Source organism: Thunnus albacares, chromosome 5 (genome assembly GCF_914725855.1).
Source record: "Thunnus albacares chromosome 5, fThuAlb1.1, whole genome shotgun sequence".
NCBI lineage: Eukaryota > Metazoa > Chordata > Actinopteri > Scombriformes > Scombridae > Thunnus > Thunnus albacares.
The window spans coordinates 197,206-221,687 of record NC_058110.1 but is presented as its reverse complement, the minus strand read 5'-3'; the positions used below and the strand labels follow the sequence as shown (position 1 = coordinate 221,687).

Below are 24,482 nucleotides of genomic sequence, written 5' to 3'. Positions count from 1 at the left end.
CCCCGGACGAGTTTTTTGAGTACCACTTCCGCGACCAAGATGCATCAGATGCAAATCACTGCTGTTCGAACAATGAATTATTGTACTTTTTGTACTATTGTCTACTTTAACTGAGACGTTAAATTTTGCAATTAATCCGCAGTTCATATGCCTGCCAAACCGTGGGGGGCAATACGTACGCATCACGGATCAACTACAATCTGTTACACCACTAGATAACACTTGTTATTCTAGTTACTTTAAGCTTATTACTCAATATACGGCTCAGCTTAAAAAGGAACTAAAGAAACTGTCAGAAGCAAGCAGCCAGACCTCCTGCATTCATTCACTAATCACACAACATCAACAGGTGACTGAACAACCACTCAATTAAAAACAATGAATGAGTCCAGACAGCTCACTGTAACATCAACAAGCAAACTAACATTACCCACAACACATTATATGATCTCTGCTGCATTCTTGTTAAGGAGATAAAAAACACAAAAAAGCCACTCAGAGACATTTAACCATCAGAGATGAAATTAGCGACCAAAGAGACAGAGAGAGAGAAGCTGTATCTGACTCACGTTATCTGATGTCTTCTTCTTTCTATCATGGAGATGAAGTATTCATGTCATAATGTCCATTTGTAGCTGTTGGTCATCTTGTTTGTTAGTTAACAGAACTTTGTGGCTGCTGGTTAACCAGTCTGATATCATTAGCAACAATGACAAACAAGCTAACTCTCCTGGTTGTTTCTCCGGTTGCTTCTCTCTCCAGCCTCCCGTCAGCGTCCTGCTGCTGCTGCGCTGCACAGTCCAGATCATTTCTCCCGTTAGCTTAACGACAGTCCTTAACAGTCCTTCCATGGATGTATAAAGAGTCCTTCAGGCTGCTACAACAAGCTAACTGTTGCGTTGGCTAACGCAAGGCGCTATCTACTGCTGCTACTCTGCCTTACAGTGGAGAGAATTGAAGATGAAATCTGGAAACTATCATTGGACCAACTCAATGTCAATATTGCATTCTGGTTGTTGATTGGTTAGAGAGGACGTCGTCCCTTGGAGCGAAATTTTACGTGTCATGGCCAATCACAGATTAGCATGAAAAAAAATGAAATACATTAAGTCCAATGTAAGAGATGCAGAGGACAGCAGGCACCCGTCCTCCTCTGTCCCCCACTCCACCTCCACCAAAATTCAGTAGTCTTACCCACATCTAAAGCAATCTACAAGTAAGTTTGTGACCATTGCTGTCCCCGTTATCTGTTTTCAACACCACCAGTATAATATTTAGACTAGGTCCCTAAAATGAATGGAAGTGAATGAGGAGCCTGACACCTGGGAGAAATGGTGGTGTTGAGGGCAGACAACAAGGACAGCAGTGATCACTAGCTTACTTGTAGATGCACTTTGATAGAGGTAAGACTGCTGAATTTTGACAAGTTCTACGAAAGTGAAATATCCATTTAAGGACAATCCAGGTGGGAAGTTCTTCCTCGGCCCATGTCCAACCTTTCTACAAGGTTTTGTGGTGTTACGTGAAATGCGTTCGGAAGTTACGCCTTTTAGTGATTGGTCAGGGTTACAGCGCCCCCATTTGGTGGATGATTGTAGAAATTTAATCAATTCTCAGTTGACCTACAATGAACCTTCTACAAAGCTTTGTGCAAATCCGGCCACAATGCTAACACACGGACAGACGGCTACACCCATTACTATATACAACAGAGATAAAACAGCGTAGTAGGCTGATCAGTCTCTAGATGAAGACCAACCGTGCAGTTGTATATGTGTTCTGTAGTCACTTTAACCTTGTTTTCCATTTTCATTACAGGCACATTGACTCCAATCATAAACTGATCGCCTGGAGATTTGTTTTCCATGGATGCATTGATGGCTACAGTCGTTTATTTGGAACGTTGCACAAACAAGCGTGCTTCAACTGTTCTCTCTTTTTTCTGCAATGGTGTATCTCAGTTTGGTTTGCCACTCAGAGTCAGAGGGGACAGAGTGGGAGAAAATGTAGATGTGGCAAGGTTTATGATTGAGAACAGGGGTGCGGACCGGGAGAGTTATATAGCTGCTAGAAGTGTTCATAATCAACAGATTGAGAGGCTGTGGGCGGATGGCAATAGAGTTGTCTCTGACTTCTACTGACAACTATTTCAGTACATGGAGAGTGTAGGAATTCTTGATTCAAATAATGAAGTGCAAGTCTGAGCATTACATTATGTTTATCTCGGAAGAATCCAGCAATCTTGCCTTGAGTTTGTCAGACAGTGGAATCACCAACGATTGAGAACTGAGCAACACATTGGCATGAGCAGTGGTGTTTTTAAAAAACTGGTGGGGCAACAACTACTTCAATAGATAGGCTACATACCAGGAAAACTACAGTACTTGCTCTTGCTACTGATGTGTTTTTAACATGTTATGGGTCCATGCATGGCTCCACAAAACACTTTTAACAACAAAGTGGCTTCTAGCAGGTCCTGTACACATAAACAGAGGAAGAGAGAGAGAGAAATTACACAAGTTACATCACCACTGTCACAAGCCTGAATTACACAACACGTAGTTCCCACCGAGCAATCTGATTGGTCAACTAGACATTTAGAACAGCACACCTAGCCGTGTTCAAATGAAAAAAGCCTTATCACTAAAAATATTATGTGTGGCTTTGCTAGTGTCTTTGATTTGTTTTGTTTTGTGGGGGATCTGCGGTGAAAACCCGGAGTGGAGTTTTGAGTTAATGTTTGTGAAAGTGGATTGAACTGAACTGATTAGGGGTTGTGGGGAAAACAAAACGGACCCTTTACTGGGTGGATTGAACTCTGAGACTGAGACGAGTTACACACACACACACACACACACAGAAAAACCTGAACCCTTCTTCACTCTTCATCATTATCTGGCTCCCCCACACACAGCTAAACTTAACCATTTTCCCTTCAGTTGAGAGTTTATCTCAGCTTCCACTCCAGCATCCTCCATCAGCTGTGCCGGTGCTGTGGCGCTACTAGCTTACAAATATATGTGAAGTTTGCGGACGTAGTAGCTAAATCTGTCCATGGAAAAAATATTTTTCTCAACGAATATCTTAGTTATAACGAGATTGAGCTAGCAAAGCAGTTTTGTGTTTATATGTGTTGTATTTATTCAGTTTGGGAAAAGCCACGATCTCTAGAAAGCATTAGCTGAAGTTGGCTGGTTGACTCACGACAGTGATGCGTTCAGGAACGAGGCGCCTGAACGTATCACTGAAGCACAACCTCTCTGAAATATTGATTCATTAATAATGCGATATTATATCGTCATAAGCCGACACAGCCAAGCTCAGAACAAATCAGCCTACATGGCCATGAACGAACAGCAAAGAGCTCGACACTACAACGAAGTGCAAAGACAACTTTTTAAGGATACTAATCTATTCTGTGACAACAACTTTATGACAACAACCTCAGTAGATAAGCACGGACACACTGACACTCGTCACCATCTACATCAATCGATCCAGCACAACAATATGGCCAATGCACGGACCAGAACCACCAAAATATACTTTCACTTACCAGCTGACGGCTCAGAAAAGGGCAGCATGGCGGTTTTTCCTCCCGCGGTTAATTTAACCAGCAGTTTGAGTGATGACAGTACTCCGTGGCTGCTGGGCTCCGAGGCGCTTTAAATCCAGTTTCTCCTCCAAATAAAGGCTTTGTACCCTGTGCTTGGTCATGAAATCCACTTAATTCATTCAAGTTTGCTAGCGTTGGAGGAAAGTCTCCCCTCTGTTGCCGACTGTAAATTTCAAGCTCGCGCTGTAGCCGCACTGCAGCGTCATTTAAAATATTTCAAATGACGCTGCTGCGGGGCGGCGGGCTGTCTGCCCCACATGTCATCACATCTACATCTACATTGAACACATGAACACTCATATCTTCCCACGTACAACACACATTGCATTGTGAGCATAGATGTATTATAAGAGCTCTTATTATACATCCATGATTGTGAGAGAGGGGCTAGTCCCACATTCACGCCGGCCACCGTAGGCCCGCTGCGGACGTGAATCAGGAAAACGCAGTCTGAAGCAGCAAGACAGGGAACAACTGAAAATGAACTAAAATCATAACACTAATTATAATGCAATTTAGGAAGATGCTATATTCATACATAATACATTATAGCAGATAAAACATTGAAAATTGATAATAAAATCATTTGTGTTACTTTTTAACCAGCTGTTAATGTTTATATATATTTTTTTCAATATCCCTAATTAGCTTTCCACAGAAACAGCCCAGTCATTTAGTAATGCCAATCTTTTCTCTACAATTGCCTTTTTAAATCCTGTTAAAAGCCACCAAACAAACAAACTATCAGGTTGTACACATCAGCAAAATATCTTCTGCCCAGTACCAAGCAGCTGTTCCCCCAGTAACACCAGCCGAGGCACCAGTGACAATGAGTAGCATTGTTATCTATACATGTCTGTACATTATCTATAGTATAATTATATCTATATTATTATTAGTAGTAGTATTAGTATTATCTCTTTGTGTAAAGATATAAGCCTGCCATTTTAATTGTAACATTATATATAGTAATTATATTGTATATTATTAATAATATTAATTATATATTATACTGAGACTCCTCAGTGTTGTTTGTTTATGTTAGTATATATTTCTCCTTGTGTCTTCATTTCTTTTTTCACACAGCTTTGTAAATATTTCTATTTCATGTATTTATTTGTTCACTGTTGACGTATTGATGTTAATTGATTGAATTAAGTTATGTATTGTTGTTTGTATTTAATGTATATTGTTCCACAGTTCTGCATTCATCTATTATTAGCAGCCAGTTTGTGCTAGGATGGAAAGCCGATACTTGTTGGAAAGAAGAGAGTCTGAGCTTTAATTTGGTGTCCAACATGTTTTATTTTGAAGGTTTGACAGAAATACAGGAGGAAAGGTAAAAACATGAATACAGGTTTCCTGCTGGCCTTTTCAAACCAGCTGAATGTAACCAGAATTCAACAACGTGCTGCTGGTCAGCAGAAGGTTTCACATTAACAGTGTTTATCTCTATGAGAAGGTCTGAATCTGAGCTTTAAAATGAGGTAAGACACCAGTAAATCAGATCACGCTGACCTGAAATACCAGCTTAAATATACAGACCAAAGTTGACCTCTGACCCATGTTAACTATGTTAACTTTCAAGTTTAAAACGTGTAAAGTCAGAATAAAACCACTCAGCTGATATTGTTTTTCACATGCAGTGTGTTCTCACATCTTTTCTGACAACAGGACAGGGTCAATGGGGCTTCCCCCACAATGCAGCCAAACTGTGAATGAGTGCTAGTGAATCTATTCACAGGTGAAGAGCTCATAATGATGTTAAACAGTAGGCTGAGAGTGCTAAGTGTCCACTTGACTTCCACTATTGCTGTCTTAATGAGGCTATCCAACAACAACAAGCTATTGATGTCATTCCTGCTGAGCAACTCATGGAACTGGATTTATTCTTTAAATCATCTAAACTGGCTTCATGTCTTCTATTTTAACTCAATTACCAATAAAAAACATGTTTAAGTGTCTGTTGTATTTGACTTGTGTATTGTTGAAGTGTAAAAATACAGCGACACTGACGAATGTGTTTGTGTGTCACTAGTCCGCTGTACACAGGTAACAGTGGAGTAAACAATGTTTCATCATGTTTGTGCTGAATATGATCAGATGTTCAGATTTTGGGTTTAGACTGATCAACAAGACATTTAAGATGCTTGAAATGTTTGTTCCATGGTACAATCTCCACAACATTTTCTGCCAGGGTTTTTGTAAAATACAGCTTCACCTTGATTTGGGGAGAAGTAGCGGTTAGCTTTGTCTTAGTTGGCCTTGTCCTTGCTGAAAGCTTCTTTTGCAGCTGGCGTCTTCCTCTTTCCTCTGCTGCTCCTTCCTGTCCCCGGCACCAGGCAACTCTGGTTGTATGAAACAAGACAGAGAAGAACTGATATGGGTGAAATTCATGATAATACTTTATCTGTAAGAGTCCTGTATTGTTATTGTTTCCACTTCACGTTGACCAGATGTTTCTACTGCATAGGTTTGGGCTGTGATGGTGTTGCTGACCTTTGAAGGTCAAATATGTTCTCTATAGTTAACCTGGTCTTTCAGGTTCACATGATCCGACTCCAACATTGTTCATTTGAGACTTTCTGGTGTCTAGCAGCACGCTGCTGAATGACGTTTACATTTAGCTGTTTTCAAAAGACCCTCAGCCAACCTACATTTATAATTGTACCTATCCTCCTGTATTTCTGTTAAACCTGCTTTAAATCAAACATGTTCAGCATCAAATTAAAGCTTAAATGATCTTCTTTGCAACAAGTATTGACTTTCCAGCCTAGCACAGCCATAGCATCGGTAAACTTCTCCAAATACAGAAACACACGCTCTGATATGAACACAGCAATAAAAAGTATTATCTCTCTGGAGGACTGAATTTAGATTTTAATTTGTCACAAATGTCACAAATCAAGCAGAAAACACAAATTAAAAAAATCAACTAGTGAAAATGAATCAGTACTTACTCGTCCTGCTATTTTCCTCAAGAAAGTCTTCTTCACAAAAAGAAAAGAACAACAACCTCTGAACCACCGCTGACGAGACACTGAGACTTTAAAGACTCATTAACATGTCAGTGAGGAGAGAAGTAGAAGTAGAAGTTCATGGGCCTGGAGGGATAGCTCAGGGCTTCTGCCCTTTTCTATCCATAGTAGGTGGATTTTGTATCCTTTTGGTCTTGGTCGGCGGAGGAGAGGCAGAAGGATGTGGGGGGGACTCATGAGGTTTCACATGTGGGCCAAGGCACAAACAAAGCAAAACAAAACAAAACAAAACAAGAAAAAAAAAAAACCCTTGTGTTTGGTGTGTTTTATCTACATTTATGTATGTGTGTGCATGTGGGTGATATTAAGCAGCAGGGGTGGGAAAATATTCTGTGTATCCAGGTTTGGTTAGTCAGTCATGGGGGGTTGGTGGCTGGAGGGTCTTTGGTTAGCTGTAGAATGAATGAGAGGGGGGTGTTAACTGTTAATCTTGCTTCCTTTATGGTTCGTTGGAGTGAAGGGTTGTTTGTCGCTGTCCTCAGGTATTTCAGTGCTATTGTTTGGTGTCTCTGTCTTAGGGTTTGAATTCCTGTTATGGTGTGTATATAGTGGTTGCTGATGTATGATGGGAGTCTGTGTGCTAATTTGAGTGCTTTGTTTTGGATTGTTTGTAGGCGTTGCAACTGGTTGTCAGAGATGGTGATCCAGGCGGGGACAGAGTATTCGAAGAGTGGTCGGATGTATGATAGGTAGACTTTGATGACTGTAGAGGGTGATGCGCCATGTTTTCCACAGAGGGCTTTGAGATGGTTGAGTCTATTGTTTGCTTTTTGTTCCAGGTTATTGACGTGCTTTGTCCAGGTCATGTTGTTTTGGAATGTGACTCCGAGGAATGTTGCTTCTTTACTGATATTGATTTTCTGGTTGTATAGTGTTAGATTGGCACTGTTGTTGGGCTGCAGGTGTGGGTTTTTAGTGAAGAGGACTGTGTTTTGGCAGGGTTTAGTTTGATTCTCCACATGTTAGACCAGTTTTCTATTTCAGTTATGCATGTGTGGAGTTTTTTGGCTGCTAGGTTTGGGCATTTGGAACTGGACCAGTAGCAGAGGTCGTCTGCAAACTGTGAGACTTTGGCTATGGTGGCTGGGGGGTAGTATATATCAGATATGTATAGTAGAAAGAGAAGTGGACTCAGAACTGCACCCTGTGGAACTCCTGCTTGGGGGGTGAAAGGTGTTGATATGGCAGAGGCAACTTTGACTTTGATTTGGCGGTTGTTAAGAAAGCTGAAGATGGTGGATTGGGTGGGTTTTGGGAGTTTGAGATTTGTATCCAGTAGTCTGTATTTGAGTCCGTTGTGCCATACCTTGTCGAAAGCTTTTTCTATATCAAAGAATGTTGCCATGGTTATTTCTTTTTTGTTGAAGTTTCTGTGGATGTCTTCTGATAATCGGATGATGTTGTCTGTGGTGGCTCTCCCTTTTCTGAAGCCGGCTTGATGAATTCCTAGGAGGCCCATAGAGTTTATGTGGTTTGTGAGGCGTGAGGTGAGTATTCTTTCAAACAGTTTTCCAATGTGGCTGAGAAGGCTTATGGGGCGGTAACTAGTGGCATTGTGCGGGTCTTTTCCTGGTTTATGGATCATAGTGACAACAGCAACCTTCCAAGGTGAGGGGAAATGACCGGTTATGAGGCAGGTGGAGAAGAGCTGTCCAAGGTGCTGGAGATAAGCGGTTGGTGCTTGTTTGATCAGTATGGTGTCAACATTGTCCTCCCCCGGTGCTTTATTTTCCATCTTTTTCAAGTGCAGTTGTATTTCTTGGATGGTGACTGGCTCTGTGAGGGGATGGTGTTCTGTGATGGGATTGGCTGTATTTGTCTCTTTTGTGTTGTGTTTTGTCATTTCTTTATCAACCAGGTCTTTCCATGTATTGTCAAAGTGTGGGTCATTTGGGCATGAGTGGATGTTTTCAAGATGATTACGGAAGAGTGTGGCTTTTTCTTTGTTGTCACTGATGATTGTGCCTGAGGATTTGATTGGTGGTGTGTTATTGTTTTCTGAATCTCCATTTAGGCTCTTTATTTTTTGCCAGAAGGTCCAGGGATTTGTGTCCTGATTGAGTTTTCTGTAGAATGTGTTCCAGGTTTTCTGCTTGTGAAGGGTAAGTTGTATTTTAATAGTGTTTTGGAGTCTGTTTATTTCTGTTTTGGTTTGGGGTGATCTGAACCTTATGAATTCTCTTCTCAGCTTTCTCTTGTGTCTTATGAGTTGGAGCAGGTGAAGAGGTAATGTCTGTGTCAGTGTTTTAGCAGGGTTTTGGGATATTGTTTCCTCTCTGGCTCGGGTGAGAAGTTGACTTGACAGCACTGCTTGTTGATCCAGACCTTGGGGGGTGGTTATGAGGGTGGTGTTCTGTAGTTTTCCTTCTATGTGTGTTCTGTATATTTCCCACTCTGCTGTTTTGTAGTTGTACTTCTTCCTTGGAGTTGCTTGCAGATGAAAGGAGAATGTTGTGAGGACAGGTAGGTGGTCGCTGGAGAGATGATTTGTGGTGGAGAACTTATGCAGTTTTGAAGCCAGATCAGGGGAGCATATGATCAAGTCCAGAATGTCTGTGCTGCCTGTTTGGGGGGATGTATAGGTGGGTTCGTTTGTGTTGATGATTGACAGATTTGTGCTATTCAGGATCTGTTTGAGTGCTATGCCACTTTGGTTTGTTTTCCTGCAGTGGAAGTCTATATGCTTTGCATTGAGATCTCCCATTATGAGGGAGTGGCTGGGGTTGGAGATAGCGTTAAACAGTGCAGCTGAAGGTTTTATTCCAGGGGGACAGTAAATGCTGGTGACTGTAATAGGGTGATGTGAGTGGATTTTCATTTTGGTTGCAATGTATTCATTTCCTTGTAGTTCTTCTGGTGAGAGGCCGAAATCCATTTCACTGTATTCAATGTTATTTCTGATCAAGATTGCTACTCCTCCTCCATGTCCTGTCTGCCGTTCTTTTCTTATGATGTTGTAGCCAGGGATCTGAATTCGTGATTTGGTTGATAACAGTGTTTCATTTATGGAAGCCACAGAGACATTCTTCTCGTTCAGCAGTTGGATTAGCTCCTCTTTGCTTCCCCTTATTCCTCTAATATTTATGTGTAGAAAGGTGGTGAGGGCCATTATGAAGAGTGTTAGAAGGAACAAAGAAAATGACTGGAAATAGACATCTGTTGTCTTACAGAGAATGACACACACTTCATATATTGAAGTGTGTGTGTTTCCTGATGGTTTTGAGTACTTCCTCTATTTTCTTGTCGTCCATAGTGAGTTTTTTTAAGTCATCACGCAGATGAGTGAGGTGGGTGCCATCATTAGGGTGCAGGCTTGGGGGGTTAGTGGTAGTGGGTTTTCCGGCTGAGGGTTTGGCAGTTGGTGTCTTTTTGGTTGATGGGGTCATGTATGAAAGGTAGACTGGACAGGTCTTGGAGGCAGCGGAGTGTTCGCCTGCACAGTTGGCACACTTGGCTTCTCGCTTGTCTTTTGTGCAGGTTTTGTGGTGGTGGTTTTCTCCACATCTCAGGCATACGACTGGGTTGGTGCAGTTGATTGAGATATGGTTGAATTGTTGGCATTTATAGCACTGTTTGATGGTGAGTGGAGGTCGTGCCTTCTCTACTCTATACTGAAAAAGGTCCATGTAAAAGCCCTCATGGAGAAGGCTAGCAGCTTGGTCTGGGTTGGTGAGCTGGATCTTGATGAAAGTGGTTGGCTGTTGGGTGGATTTGCTTGTTATTCTGTGTATTCTGGAGATGTAGATGCCTTGTTTGTCCAGTTCTTCTTTGACTTGTGTCTCTGTGATGTTTGTGTGAATACCTTTGATGACCAGCAGTTTTGTAGGGGTTTCAGATGGGGGCATAGAGCTGTGTTTGCGTGCTAGCCTGCAAGTGAAGTGTGCTCCATTAAATGCTCCCTCGGGCCATGGTGAGAGCAGAGAGTTCAGGGAGGGAATGTCCTTGGGGAAGATGAGAATATTGCCATTTCTCATGTGGACCAGTTTTTGAAGTTGGGCTTGTGGCTTGAGTCTTTGTATTTCCTTGAGGATGGATTGGTTGGTTGAGAAAGAGTTGTTAGGGGTTTTGTAGTTTTCTATTACAACAGGTGTAAGGTGTTGGTTCTCTGTCGACTCCCGTCTTGCTCTTTTCCTGGGGCCTGTATTAAATGCTTGATATTTGTGCATGTTTGTGCTTTCAATGTCCGAGTAGCTGGCAGAGAGTGGTGGGAGAGGAGTGTGTGGGTCTTGTCCATTCAATAGGATCTGCTCCATGGTGGTTAGAGTGGATTGCATCTGTGTAGTGACATTGTTGAGGGGGGTGGATTGGGTGTATTTGCTGAGTTCAGAGAACAAGTGGTTGATTTGGTCAAAAATATTCTTGATGATGAGGTTGTCAATTTTATCAGTGGTTGGAGGGACTGATGTCTCAGCAGAAGTGGATGGTTTTGAATTTGGATTGGATGCAATGACTGCCTGTTGGTCAGTTTTGGGGGGTTTGGATAATTTCATAGGTGGCAGTGCTTTTTCTTTGGTGGTTGGATTGGGTTCTAGAGGTGTGATGGGATCCATTCTTTCCAAGTTTTGGAGTGTTTTGGTGATGAAGCTGCGTACTGCTGGGGAGTTGGGGCTCTTTCTCACTTGTGTGGATTTCTGTGTTTTGGGATCTGGCACTTGTTTCTTTCTTTGTGGTCTTTCATTTGATCCAAAAGCTGCAGTCCATATTTGTTTCCTTTCCATGGCATTGGTTGGTTGTGCAGTAGCCATATTGCTTCAGGAATGAAATGGAGTGAGTGGGTGTAGGGGGAAGCTGCTGCTTTAAGTGCGCTGAAGAGAGGGGGGGGAGAAAAAAAAAAAAAAAAGTGCTTTGTGAACCTGTGAAACTTAACACAAAAAGTGCCTTGGCCACCACATTCGTTTATACCTCTGATTTGTCTGCTTTGTCCATGGAGGAGGCCAGGGAGGCTCTTAAGCCGTGTCCGGGATCGGCTTCACAAGGCTCCCGTACGGACAGGAGTCACAAGCGCTGTGTGTGGCGCGTGATTCCTGTGTCGGATCGCTCGATTTGTCGCTGAAATCCAGGTATAATGCCGTGTAGGTGACGTGACGATGCAGCTGTAAAGCTGTAAGGTGACGTGGGGGAACTCCGTGCAGGTGGAGGGCGAGTCGATATCGCGCGTAAACAAGTTGAAAGTCGAGATGTCGTGTGTCAAGTGACTCAAGTGACTGGACATCTGGTGGCCTCATCTTATATGTCTGACAGTCCCGCCCACATTCCTGCATTAGCATTTAGCATTAGCATGCACACCTGAGGGGGGTGGACATAATACTCTGTGCTTGAAAATGTCAAATAAAGTTAAATGTGTTTCTTTTTTTTTTTTATTTTGATTACTCATAGTTTTGAAAAGAAAAACTTGATTTATCAAAGGTAAATGGTGACTAACTAAAGCTGAGTCTTTCAGCATATAAGGTGACCCCCCCCCTGCCACTTGGCAAGGAGGCCACTGTCAGCCGTTGGCAGCAGTAGGAGAACTTTCTGGCCCTCCTGGAAAACTCTCCATCTAGAAGCCGTGTCATACCTCTGCTTCTGTCGCTCCTGTGCTTGGCCCAGATTACCATTGGCCAGTTCTTGAAATTGGTCCAGTTTGTCTCTCATCTTCAGGACGTATGAGAGCTCACTGCACTGCTGTTGTGGCATGGGGCCCTCCCAGGCCTCCTTCAAGACATCCATTGGACCCCTCACTGAATGTCCATACAGCAGCTGAAAAGGTGAAAACCCAGTTGATGATTGTGGGACTTCTCTATACGCAAACAACAAGAACGGAAGCCACTGGTTCCAGTCTGACCCTGAATCATTCACAAATTTCCTCAGCATGGACTTAAGAGTCTTATTAAAGCGCTCAACGAGGCCATCTGTCTGGGGATGGTAGGGACTGGTCTTCACACCCTGAATCCCCAGCAGCCTGTACACCTCCTTCAACAGGCTTGAAGTGAAATTGGTGCCTTGGTCAGTGATGATCTCCTTTGGGATTCCAACTCTGGAGAACAGCTGAATGAGGCAGTTGACAATCTGGCGGGCCTTAATCTTCTTCAAAGGAAAGGCTTCAGGATATCTTGTAGCATAATCGCAGACTACCAATATGTACTTGTGGCCTGCACTACTCCTTTCTAGTGGGCCTACAATGTCCATGGCAATACGGGAAAAGGGCGTATCAATGATGGGCATGCTTATCAGGGGAGCCCTATCTCCTTTCCTGCCCGGAGCTGTTAACTGACACTGTGGACAAGACTGACAATATTTTACAGTGTCAGCATACTGCTGGGGCCGATAGAAACGAGGAACCATCCTAGAAAATGTTTTTACCTGTCCTAAGTGTCCTGCCCAAGGGATTGAATGGCTCAGGTTAAGGACTGTGGGCCTCAAACTCTGGGGAATGACTAGCTGATCACCAATCTGACTACGACGATACAACATGTCTCCCTTGACCACAAATGCTTCCCTTTCTCTCCCTGTCACCTGGGTTGACTCGGGCACACATCTAGAAAACAAAGTTGTAAGGGTGGGGTCTTGTCTCTGCAGCTTAGCAATGTCACTAGAAATGGCAAAAAGGTCAGACTGTAAAGGCTCAGACACATGCTCAGCTACCTTTGTCCCCCTCACTCTGTCCTGTCTCCTCTGGCTCCTGCTCTTCCTCTCCTTAAGCTGTTTGGTGTGCTCAACCCCAGGCACTTCCTCCTTTGCAAACGGTAACTCCTCCCATGCCACTGTTGAACTAGCCTGTTCCTGCTTACTTTTGGACCTGGTGACCGCTAGCAAACTTTCACTGGTGCAACTAGCCCTAGCCTCACGAGACTGCTTAGCTATCAATTCAGCAAGGATGGGAAGATCACAGCCTAACACAACCTGATAGGGCAGTTGCTCAAATACCCCTACTGACAGCAAGTAGAGTTGGCCTTCAACCTGGATAGCTACCTTAGCTATGGGGTAACCTACTTTGTCACCATGAACACAGAAAACATCCACTGTCCCTCCACAATAAACAACATCCCTAGGGAGACTATCCTGTCTGACTAGGGTGCGATTACTTCCTGAATCTAGAAGAGCTACGCAGGGTCTGTCTTCAATTAACACACCTATTGTAAGCTCCTCACATTGACCTTCTGAGACCTCCTCCCTCCCCGGCTCACTGACCAGTAACTTGGGAGCAAAACACATGTAGTTTTTACTAACATGGCCCTTAGGACACTCTGCCTTAAAATGACCTGTCTGACCACAAGAGTGACACACTAAGAGGGCTTTGTTTCTAGGCTCAAATTTAGCTGAATTTGAGGGGAAGGAACTATGTCTTGTGTTTCTGGCTCTAAGGTCACTCCCACCAATAGGCTTACCCAAGGGTGTGGGTGGGCGGGACTTGGCTGAGAGGTACTCTTTTGATGGACGGCGGGCAGCCAGGAAAGCTTCAGCCAATTCTGCTGCTTCTTTGGAGGTCTTTGGGTTCCGTTCTTTAATCCAGGTGCGAAGCTCAGGATTCAGGACTTTGAGGAACTGCTCCATGATAATGGTATCTCCAATTTGTTCCTTTGTCTTTTCTTTGGGAGCCATCCACTTGTCATACAAGTCCTTAAGGCGGACCTGCAGCTCTCTAGGTGTCTCCTCTTCTGCCGGCACACTGGAACGGAACCTCACTTGATAGGTCTCTGCACTGATTTCAAACTTCTTCAAAACAGCACACTTTACTTTTGCATAATCCATGGTGTCATCAATGTCCATAGCTACATAAGCAGAACGGGCTCGACCGGTTAGCAGTGGAGCCAGGTGAAGAGCCCACTCTCCCTGAGGCCACTGACAGGCATGAGCAATTCTTTCAAAGGTGATTAAGTAATGTTCAATGTCCTCACCTTCACTGTATGGCTGCATTTTGGGGCTTTTCCAGCCAGGAAGCCTCACCAGACCGGAATGCTGTCCTCCATTAGCCAACTGTGTTAGATCAACCTCAGGCCTGCCTTGGATTGCTGGGATGTGAGGAGGCTCGGCTGTAAGCTCTACAGAGGGGGCGGATGGGGTTGCTGAATCTCCCATCAGCTGCTGACGATCCTGGCGGTCCTGTTGCACCTCATGTTGGAGCTGGGCAAACTGGTGCTGGATTCGCTTCCTCCTCTCCTCCTGTCGCTTGCGCTCCTGATCTATCCTGACATCGCTGTCAGCCTGCTGTTGCATCAGACATCGTAGAAGACTTGTCAGTTCAGCCATACTTTCTTTCTCCTGGGCTTGACCACCTGCTGCCCCCTGCTGGTCACAGACATCTTGAGACACTTCTGGAAGACACTCAGTTGCTTGAGGTTTCTTTTGTCTGGTTGACATTTTCTTCGCTGCCTCCTACTGGCCTGGATCCCACCACTGCCACCAAATGTGGTGTAGTCTGACCGGAGTGGCTGGTCACTTGGTAGGAGGCAGACACAGGAAACCTTATCCAGGTATCACAAGGTGGTTTATTTACAAGAAAAAGTGGCACCATGCTACACATGTAACAAAACAACAAAAAACAAAAAAATTATGTACAAAACAAAAAGACAACTAAATAGTTAACTTGGCCTAACTGATCAAAACTCAACTCATATCAACTGAACTTATATTAACTTATCATCATGTGCACACAGCTACACACTGATGTACTAACCCCCCGACAGCCAAAAAGCAACTGCTTAAATAGACCCTTCCATCAGCAGTCCATCAGAGTCAATCTGGGCTGTACCATTGCTGCAGGTGCATCCCATGTCTCTGCTAAAACAGGTCAGAGATAAAGTTATTCACTCTTACCAACCTCCATGGTGAAACACTTCATCATAGCTCACCACACAACACACTTCCAACCATACATACACTGATCAAAGTCACAGTAAATAACTCACTTAACATAATTAACTACCACCCCCGCCACATTATCCAACCCAGTGACATCACCAATGATGTCACCCAGTGTATAAATACAGGCCATTGTTGGGTGCCTCCTCCTTTTGTCTGTGGAGCACATGGTGAGTATGGTAAGTAACACAGAAAGAATAGGATTGAATTATCTTAACCCAATAAACAATAACTAAACTTAACAATACTTGTCGGTGTTTTACTTGAACCAAAAATGTTGCTGGTATGTGAACTGTAACCAGACATAATGCAAACCACAAACAAACCCGGGATAGTATGTGTCTGCAAGTTACAGATTGATCATAAACATGTGGCTAAACAAACAATTACCAAGCATGGTTAAATTTGTGAGCTATGTGGCATTGATGGTGAAAGTAGGGACAAATGGTGTATTCTCACCCACTTTGTCACATACAGTTATATGGGTACACTTTGTAAATATTTGTGCATTATATGATAACCTAAAGACTTTTCTTATTGTTAAAGTAGAAGCTCTGTACAGAAAACAATGAAGTGGAGGTGCTTTAACTGTCTCTGTGTGTATGAAACACAGTTATGACTGAAGTCAATTTTTGAATGAAAGACATAACATGGGGCTGTCTGAAACCTACCTCACAATCTGTGGGCCTCTGTTCAGCTGTCTGTGTGCCTCTAACACACATGTAAACTTCCACCATTCCCCCACAGGCTGGTGCAGCGGAGCAGGAGCCATGTCAGATGTTTAGCACCACCCGATGGTCACTGCCTAGATGACACACAGGCAACAATTTAGAAAGAAAAGTACAGCCTCTTGACATCTTATCAAGTTTGTATAAGCTACAATCATAGGTGGAAGAATGGTAAATGGACTGTACTTGTATAGCGCCTTTCTAGTCTTCCAACCACTCAAAGCGCTTTTTACACTACGAATCACATTCACACACATTCACACGCTGAATGGGTACAGGGGCGACCATGCAAGGTCCCCACCTGCCCATCAGAGGAAGCTAACCATTCACACACATTCATACACTGATGGTTCAGCCATCAGGACCAATTTGGGGTTAAGTGTCTTGCCCAAGGACACATCGACATGTGGACTGGAGGAGCCGGGAATCGAACCGCCGATCTTCCGATTAGTGGACGACCCGCTCTACCTCCTGAACCACAGCCGATCTGAAGTAATCAGATCCTTTACTGCACTAAACGTAGTGATAGATCAAACACAATACCAACAGAAAAAGGGCATGTAAACTCCATCTACTCTAATAGATCAACTTAGAAAAGATCCCACAACATGATTTTGTGGTCACGTCATGTGATACCTGTGTGTGATACGTACAGCTCAGCTGACCATCAGACTGAACACTAGTGGGTTATTTCATGAGATATTATCATCAATGGAAGGAAAAACTTCAGGCACTGATGAATGGAGCAGGAACAAAAACACTAGGATTCAATTAAAAGCCTTTATTCAAAACACGGCTCCTTACAATAAAACATGATCTGTTTCAACTTTAAAGGTCCAAAAGACTGAACAAAAAACAAGCAAACATGAACATATGATTATGCAAGAATGTCAGTTTGTCAGAATGAGACTGAAGCACAGGGCTGTCTATAAAGCCAAGTGTCCAGTTAGCTCTCCTCACTGACATGTTAATGAGTCTTTAAAGTCTCAGTGTCTCGTCAGCGGTGGTTCAGAGGTTGTTGTTCTTTTCTTTTTGTGAAGAAGACTTTCTTGAGGAAAATAGCAGGACGAGTAAGTACTGATTCATTTTCACTAGTTGATCTTTTAATTTGTGTTTTCTGCTTGATTTGTGACATTTGTGACAAATTAAAATCTAAATTCAGTCCTCCAGAGAGATAATACTTTTTATTGCTGTGTTCATATCAGAGCGTGTGTTTCTGTATTTGGAGAAGTTTACCAATGCTATGGCTGTGCTAGGCTGGAAAGTCAATACTTGTTGCAAAGAAGATCATTTAAGCTTTAATTTGATGCTGAACATGTTTGATTTAAAGCAGGTTTAACAGAAATACAGGAGGATAGGTACAATTATAAATGTAGGTTGGCTGAGGGTCTTTTGAAAACAGCTAAATGTAAACGTCATTCAGCAGCGTGCTGCTAGACACCAGAAAGTCTCAAATGAACAATGTTGGAGTCGGATCATGTGAACCTGAAAGACCAGGTTAACTATAGAGAACATATGGCTGCTAATAATAGATGAATGCAGAACTGTGTAACAATATACATGAAATACAAACAACAATACATAACTTAATTCAATCAATTAACATCAATACGTCAACAGTGAACAAATAAATACATGAAATAGAAATATTTACAAAGCTGTGTGAAAAAAGAAATGAAGACACAAGGAGAAATATATACTAACATAAACAAACAACACTGAGGAGTCTCAGTATAATATATAATTAATATTATTAATAATATACAATATAATTACTATATATAATGTTACAATTAAAATGGCAGGCTTATATCTTTACACAAAGAGATAATACTAATACCACTACTAATAATAATATAGATATAATTATACTATAGATAATGTGCAGACATGTATAGATAACAATGCTACTCATTGTCACTGGTGTCTCGGCTGGTGTTACTGGGGGAACAGCTGCTTGGTACTGGGCAGAAGATATTTTGCTGATGTGTACAACCTGATAGTTTGTTTGTTTGGTGGCTTTTAACAGGATTTAAAAAGGCAATTGTAGAGAAAAGATTGGCATTACTAAATGACTGGGCTGTTTCTGTGGAAAGCTAATTAGGGATATTGAAAAAAATATATATAAACATTAACAGCTGGTTAAAAAGTAACACAAATGATTTTATTATCAATTTTCAATGTTTTATCTGCTATAATTGATTATGTATGAATATAGCATCTTCCTAAATTGCATTATAATTAGTGTTATGATTTTAGTTCATTTTCAGTTGTTCCCTGTCTTGCTGCTTCAGACTGCGTTTTCCTGATTCACGTCCGCAGCGGGCCTACGGTGGCCGGCGTGAATGTGGGACTAGCCCCTCTCTCACAATCATGGATGTATAATAAGAGCTCTTATAATACATCTATGCTCACAATGCAATGTGTGTTGTACGTGGGAAGATATGAGTGTTCATGTGTTCAATGTAGATGTAGATGTGATGACATGTGGGGCAGACAGCCCGCCGCCCCGCAGCAGCGTCATTTAAAATATTTCAAATGACGCTGCAGTGCGGCTACAGCGCGAGCTTGAAATTTACAGTCGGCAAAAGAGGGGAGACTTTCCTCCAACGCTAGCAAACTTGAATGAATTAAGTGGATTTCATAACCAAGCACAGGGTACAAAGCCTTTATTTGGAGGAGAAACTGGATTTAAAGCGCCTCGGAGCCCAGCAGCCACGGAGTACTGTCATCACTCAAACTGCTGGTTAAATTAACCGCGGGAGGAAAAACCGCCATGCTGCCCTTTTCTGAGCCGTCAGCTGGTAAGTGAAAGTATATTTTGGTGGTTCTGGTCCGTGCATTGGCCATATTGTTGTGCTGGATCGATTGATGTAGATGGTGACGAGTGTCAGTGTGTCCGTGCTTATCTACTGAGGTTGTTGTCATAAAGTTGTTGTCACAGAATAGATTAGTATCCTTAAAAAGTTGTCTTTGCACTTCGTTGTAGTGTCGAGCTCTTTGCTGTTCGTTCATGGCCATGTAGGCTGATTTGTTCTGAGCTTGGCTGTGTCGGCTTATGACGATATAATATCGCATTATTAATGAATCAATATTTCAGAGAGGTTGTGCTTCAGTGATGCGTTCAGGCGCCTCGTTCCTGAACGCATCACTGTCGTGAGTCAACCAGCCAACTTCAGCTAATGCTTTCTAGAGATCGTGGCTTTTCCCAAACTGAATAAATACAACACATATAGACACAAAACTGCTTTGCTAGCTCAATCTCGTTGTAACTAAGATATTCGTTGAGAAAAATATTTTTTCCATGGACAGATTTAGCTACTACGTCCGCAAACTTCACATATATTTGTAAGCTAGTAGCGCCACAGCACCGGCACAGCTGATGGAGGATGCTGGAGTGGAAGCTGAGATAAACTCTCAACTGAAGGGAAAATGGTTAAGTTTAGCTGTGTGTGGGGGAGCCAGATAATGATGAAGAGTGAGGAAGGGTTCAGGTTTTTCTGTGTGTGTGTGTGTGTAACTCGTCTCAGTCTCAGAGTTCAATCCACCCAGTAAAGGGTCCGTTTTGTTTTCCCCACAACCCCTAATCAGTTCAGTTCAATCCACTTTCACAAACATTAACTCAAAACTCCACTCCGGGTTTTCACCGCAGATCCCCCACAAAACAAAACAAATCAAAGACACTAGCAAAGCCACACATAATATTTTTAGTGATAAGGCTTTTTTCATTTGAACACGGCTAGGTGTGCTGTTCTAAATGTCTAGTTGACCAATCAGATTGCTCGGTGGGAACTACGTGTTGTGTAATTCAGGCTTGTGACAGTGGTGATGTAACTTGTGTAATTTCTCTCTCTCTCTTCCTCTGTTTATGTGTACAGGACCTGCTAGAAGCCACTTTGTTGTTAAAAGTGTTTTGTGGAGCCATGCATGGACCCATAACATGTTAAAAACACATCAGTAGCAAGAGCAAGTACTGTAGTTTTCCTGGTATGTAGCCTATCTATTGAAGTAGTTGTTGCCCCACCAATTTTTTAAAAACACCACTGCTCATGCCAATGTGTTGCTCAGTTCTCAATCGTTGGTGATTCCACTGTCTGACAAACTCAAGGCAAGATTGATGGATTCTTCCTAGATAAACATAATGTAATGCTCAGACTTGCACTTCATTATTTGAATCAAGAATTCCTACACTCTCCATGTACTGAAATAGTTGTCAGTAGAAGTCAGAGACAACTCTATTGCCATCCGCCCACAGCCTCTCAATCCGTTGATTATGAACACTTCTAGCAGCTATATAACTCTCCCGGTCCGCACCCCTGTTCTCAATCATAAACCTTGCCACATCTACATTTTCTCCCACTCTGTCCCCTCTGACTCTGAGTGGCAAACCAAACTGAGATACACCATTGCAGAAAAAAGAGAGAACAGTTGAAGCACGCTTGTTTGTGCAACGTTCCAAATAAACGACTGTAGCCATCAATGCATCCATGGAAAACAAATCTCCAGGCGATCAGTTTATGATTGGAGTCAATGTGCCTGTAATGAAAATGGAAAACAAGGTTAAAGTGACTACAGAACACATATACAACTGCACGGTTGGTCTTCATCTAGAGACTGATCAGCCTACTACGCTGTTTTATCTCTGTTGTATATAGTAATGGGTGTAGCCGTCTGTCCGTGTGTTAGCATTGTGGCCGGATTTGCACAAAGCTTTGTAGAAGGTTCATTGTAGGTCAACTGAGAATTGATTAAATTTCCACAATCATCCACCAAATGGGGGCGCTGTAACCCTGACCAATCACTAAAAGGCGTAACTTCCGAACGCATTTCACGTAACACCACAAAACCTTGTAGAAAGGTTGGACATGGGCCGAGGAAGAACTGATCAACTTTCCACCTGGATTGTCCTTAAATGGATATTTCACTTTAGTAAAACTTGTCAAAATTCAGCAGTCTTACCTCTATCAAAGTGCATCTACAAGTAAGCTAGTGATCACTGCTGTCCTTGTTGTCTGCCCTCAACACCACCATTTCTCCCAGGTGTCAGGCTCCTCATTCACTTCCATTCATTTTAGGGACCTAGTCTAAATATTATACTGGTGGTGTTGAAAACAGATAACGGGGACAGCAATGGTCACAAACTTACCCTTCGATTGCTTTAGATGTGGGTAAGACTACTGAATTTTGGTGGAGGTGGAGTGGGGGACAGAGGAGGACGGGTGCCTGCTGTCCTCTGCATCTCTTACATTGGACTTAATGTATTTCATTTTTTTTCATGCTAATCTGTGATTGGCCATGACACGTAAAATTTCGCTCCAAGGGACGACGTCCTCTCTAACCAATCAACAACCAGAATGCAATATTGACATTGAGTTGGTCTAATTACAGTTTCCAGATTTCATCTTCAATTCTCTCCACTGTAAGGCAGAGTAGCAGCAGTAGATAGCTCCTTGCGTTAGCCAACGCAACAGTTAGCTTGTTGTAGCAGCCTGAAGGACTCTTTATACATCCATGGAAGGACTGTTAAGGACTGTAATTAAGCTAACGGGAGAAATTATCTGGACTGGGCAGTGCAGCAGCAGCAGGACGCTGATGGGAGGCTGGAGAGAAAAGCAACCGGAGAAACAACCAGGAGTGTTAGCTTGTTTGTCATTGTTGCTAATGATATCAGACTGGTTAAGCAGCAGCCACAAAGTTCTGTTAACTAACAAACAAGATGACCAACAGCTACAAATGGATGTTATGACATGAATACTTTATCTCCATGATAGAAAGAAGAAGACATCCGATAACGTGAGTCAGATACAGCTTCTCTCTCTCTGTCTCTTTGGTCACTAATTTCATCTCTGATGGTTAAATGTCTCTGTGTGGCTTTTTTGTGTTTTTTATCTCCTTAACAAGAATGCAGCAGAGATCATATAATGTGTTGTGGGTAATGTTAGTTTGCTTGTTGATGTTACAGTGAGCTGTCTGGACTCATTCATTGTTTTTAATGGTTGTTCAGTCACCTGTTGATGTGATTAGTGAATGAGTGCAGGAGGTCTGGCTGCTGCTTCTGACAGTTTCTTTAGTTCCTTTTTAAGCTGAGCCGTATATTGAGTAATAAGCTTAAAGTAACTAGAATAACAAGTGTTTACTAGTGGTGTAACTGAACCATCACGGGGTTTGCCTGCAATACATGCCCTAAATCTTTCTCCTCACAGAGGAGCCTCTCGGCCCATCAGAGGAGGAAACACCTGGGCTTGTATGCCAGCAAGGCAAGAGAGCGGAAGGCTAAGGCGGCAACCGTCAGTGGGTGGACCCAGGCCCAACTGGCAACCCTAGAGCGCGTACACAACGACCTCGGCGGAAAATCTGGGTTCCTCGAGGCAGCGGTTTCGGCCCTCCCCCACTACACCAAGGCCCAGATACAGCGAAAATGGAGGAGCCTCAGGAGGCTGAGGAGAAAAACCGTGGATAAGTCCCCCACAGCGGTTGCCTTAGGGAAGTTGCCGGACATCACTGAGGAGCTGCCTCCCACAGCCCCGGTGGCCCTGGTCAAGGAGCACCTTGCAAAGACCTTGCAGGTGAACAGTGCTGATGGCGTGTCACCACTGACCTCCTCCTGCAAGGCAACCAACCGTTATATGAGGAAAGTACTCGCGAGACTGCGGATTCGGGGCCACGCTCGAATCGTGAGTACGGGAAGGAAGACCTGGTCGGATCGTCAAAAACGCCTCAAAATGAACAAGAGGCTCCGATACAAGAACTTGCAGACGCTGTATCGGAGCAACAGAAGCTCTGCTGCGAGGTTGGTGCTCGATGGCAGGGAACAAACGGTCTGCCGTATTGATCCCAGACTGGTCACTGAGACATACAAGGGGATATGGGAGAGAGACGACAGTTTCGTGGGCCTTGGTCAGTTCGCCTCCTTGCCAGAGGCGGACAACTTGTCCCTATGCCCTCCCATCTCACCGGCTGAGGCTCTACAGGCACTTCGGAAGATGGACCAGGCGAGTGCGCCTGGTCCTGATGGCGTTGGACACAACGTCCTACTTATGTGGGACAAGAAGGGCGAGAAGCTGGCGGACCTGTTCAACGCCATACTGTACAGTGGGCGGTTGCCGAGGTGCCTCAAACAGAGCCGAACCACCTTGATCCCCAAGTCTAGCGATCAGAGTAAAGCCGGCGACATTAACAACTGGCGCCCGATTACGATCGGCTCAGTAGTCTTGAGAGCGTTCTCAAGAGTCTTGACCATGAGACTGACCGAGGCCTGCGCCATCCACCCTCGTCAGCGGGGCTTCACAGAAGCGCCAGGCTGCTCCGAGAACCTGGCCATCCTCGACGGACTTATCCTGGTGAGTGCACAAACACTCTCCAACATACAGGGTGACACCATGTAGCTGAGTGAAATCCTGTGAAAAATGTTATATAACTCATTCCTCAGAGACACACATCCAAAGGGGTACGTCTATTTGAAGGGGAGGTATCAGCACTGTGGAGAAGTCCAGATTATATATATATATATATATATATGGCAGGAGAATATACTCTCCGATTACAGGCTTCTCTATAATATTGTAAAAATATACTATATGAACAGCAATATGGGTTTAGATCTAATAGGGAAACTTGGAGCTTGTGGAGGAAATATCACCTGCAATAGAAAATAAGGAATATGCAGTGGGAGTATTCATGGATCTCAAAAAGCATTTGATACAGTTGACCAGGACTTATTATCCAAGAAATCAACAAATACTGAAGGTGACTTGTGGGGTTCCCCTGGGCTCAGTGTTAGGACCATTGTTGTTTATTTTGTACATAAATAATATATGTAAGGTTTCCAAAATATTAAACTATATTTGCAGATGATACACATTTATTTTGTCACAGTAATAATTTGGAACAACTTTTGGATACAGTGGAAAAAGAACTGGAAATGCTAAAGAGTGAAACACTTAAACTAACTAAGACTAATTTAACTTTATAATATTTGAGAAGTGTTCAACTAACTCATACAGGAAACCCATGATGAATGATGTTGAATAGAAAGAGTGAAATTAAATTTGTTGGAGTAATATTGGATAATAAATTATGATTGAAGCCACATAAATTATATCAAAGCTAAAAGTCAATTTCAATACTATATAAAGATCCTCTAAATAAAGTTTTGTTATCCACCTTATGCTGTTCCTTCATAGTCCCACATATAACTTACTGTGTGTATATATCTCAAATGTAGCTCAGTCTAAAAAAAGTTTTCATTTTAGACAAATA

At 43.0% G+C, this 24,482-nt stretch overlaps 1 long non-coding RNA gene across 1 annotated transcript; it reads left to right on the top strand.

Moving 5' to 3' along the window:
• Window positions 1–18,768: 18,768 nt before the first annotated feature.
• Window positions 18,769–20,167, top strand: LOC122983190. The gene is made up of 2 exons (XR_006403618.1): window positions 18,769–19,027; window positions 20,102–20,167. It is a non-coding gene; the product is annotated as an uncharacterized LOC122983190 (long non-coding RNA).
• Window positions 20,168–24,482: the final 4,315 nt, after the last annotated feature.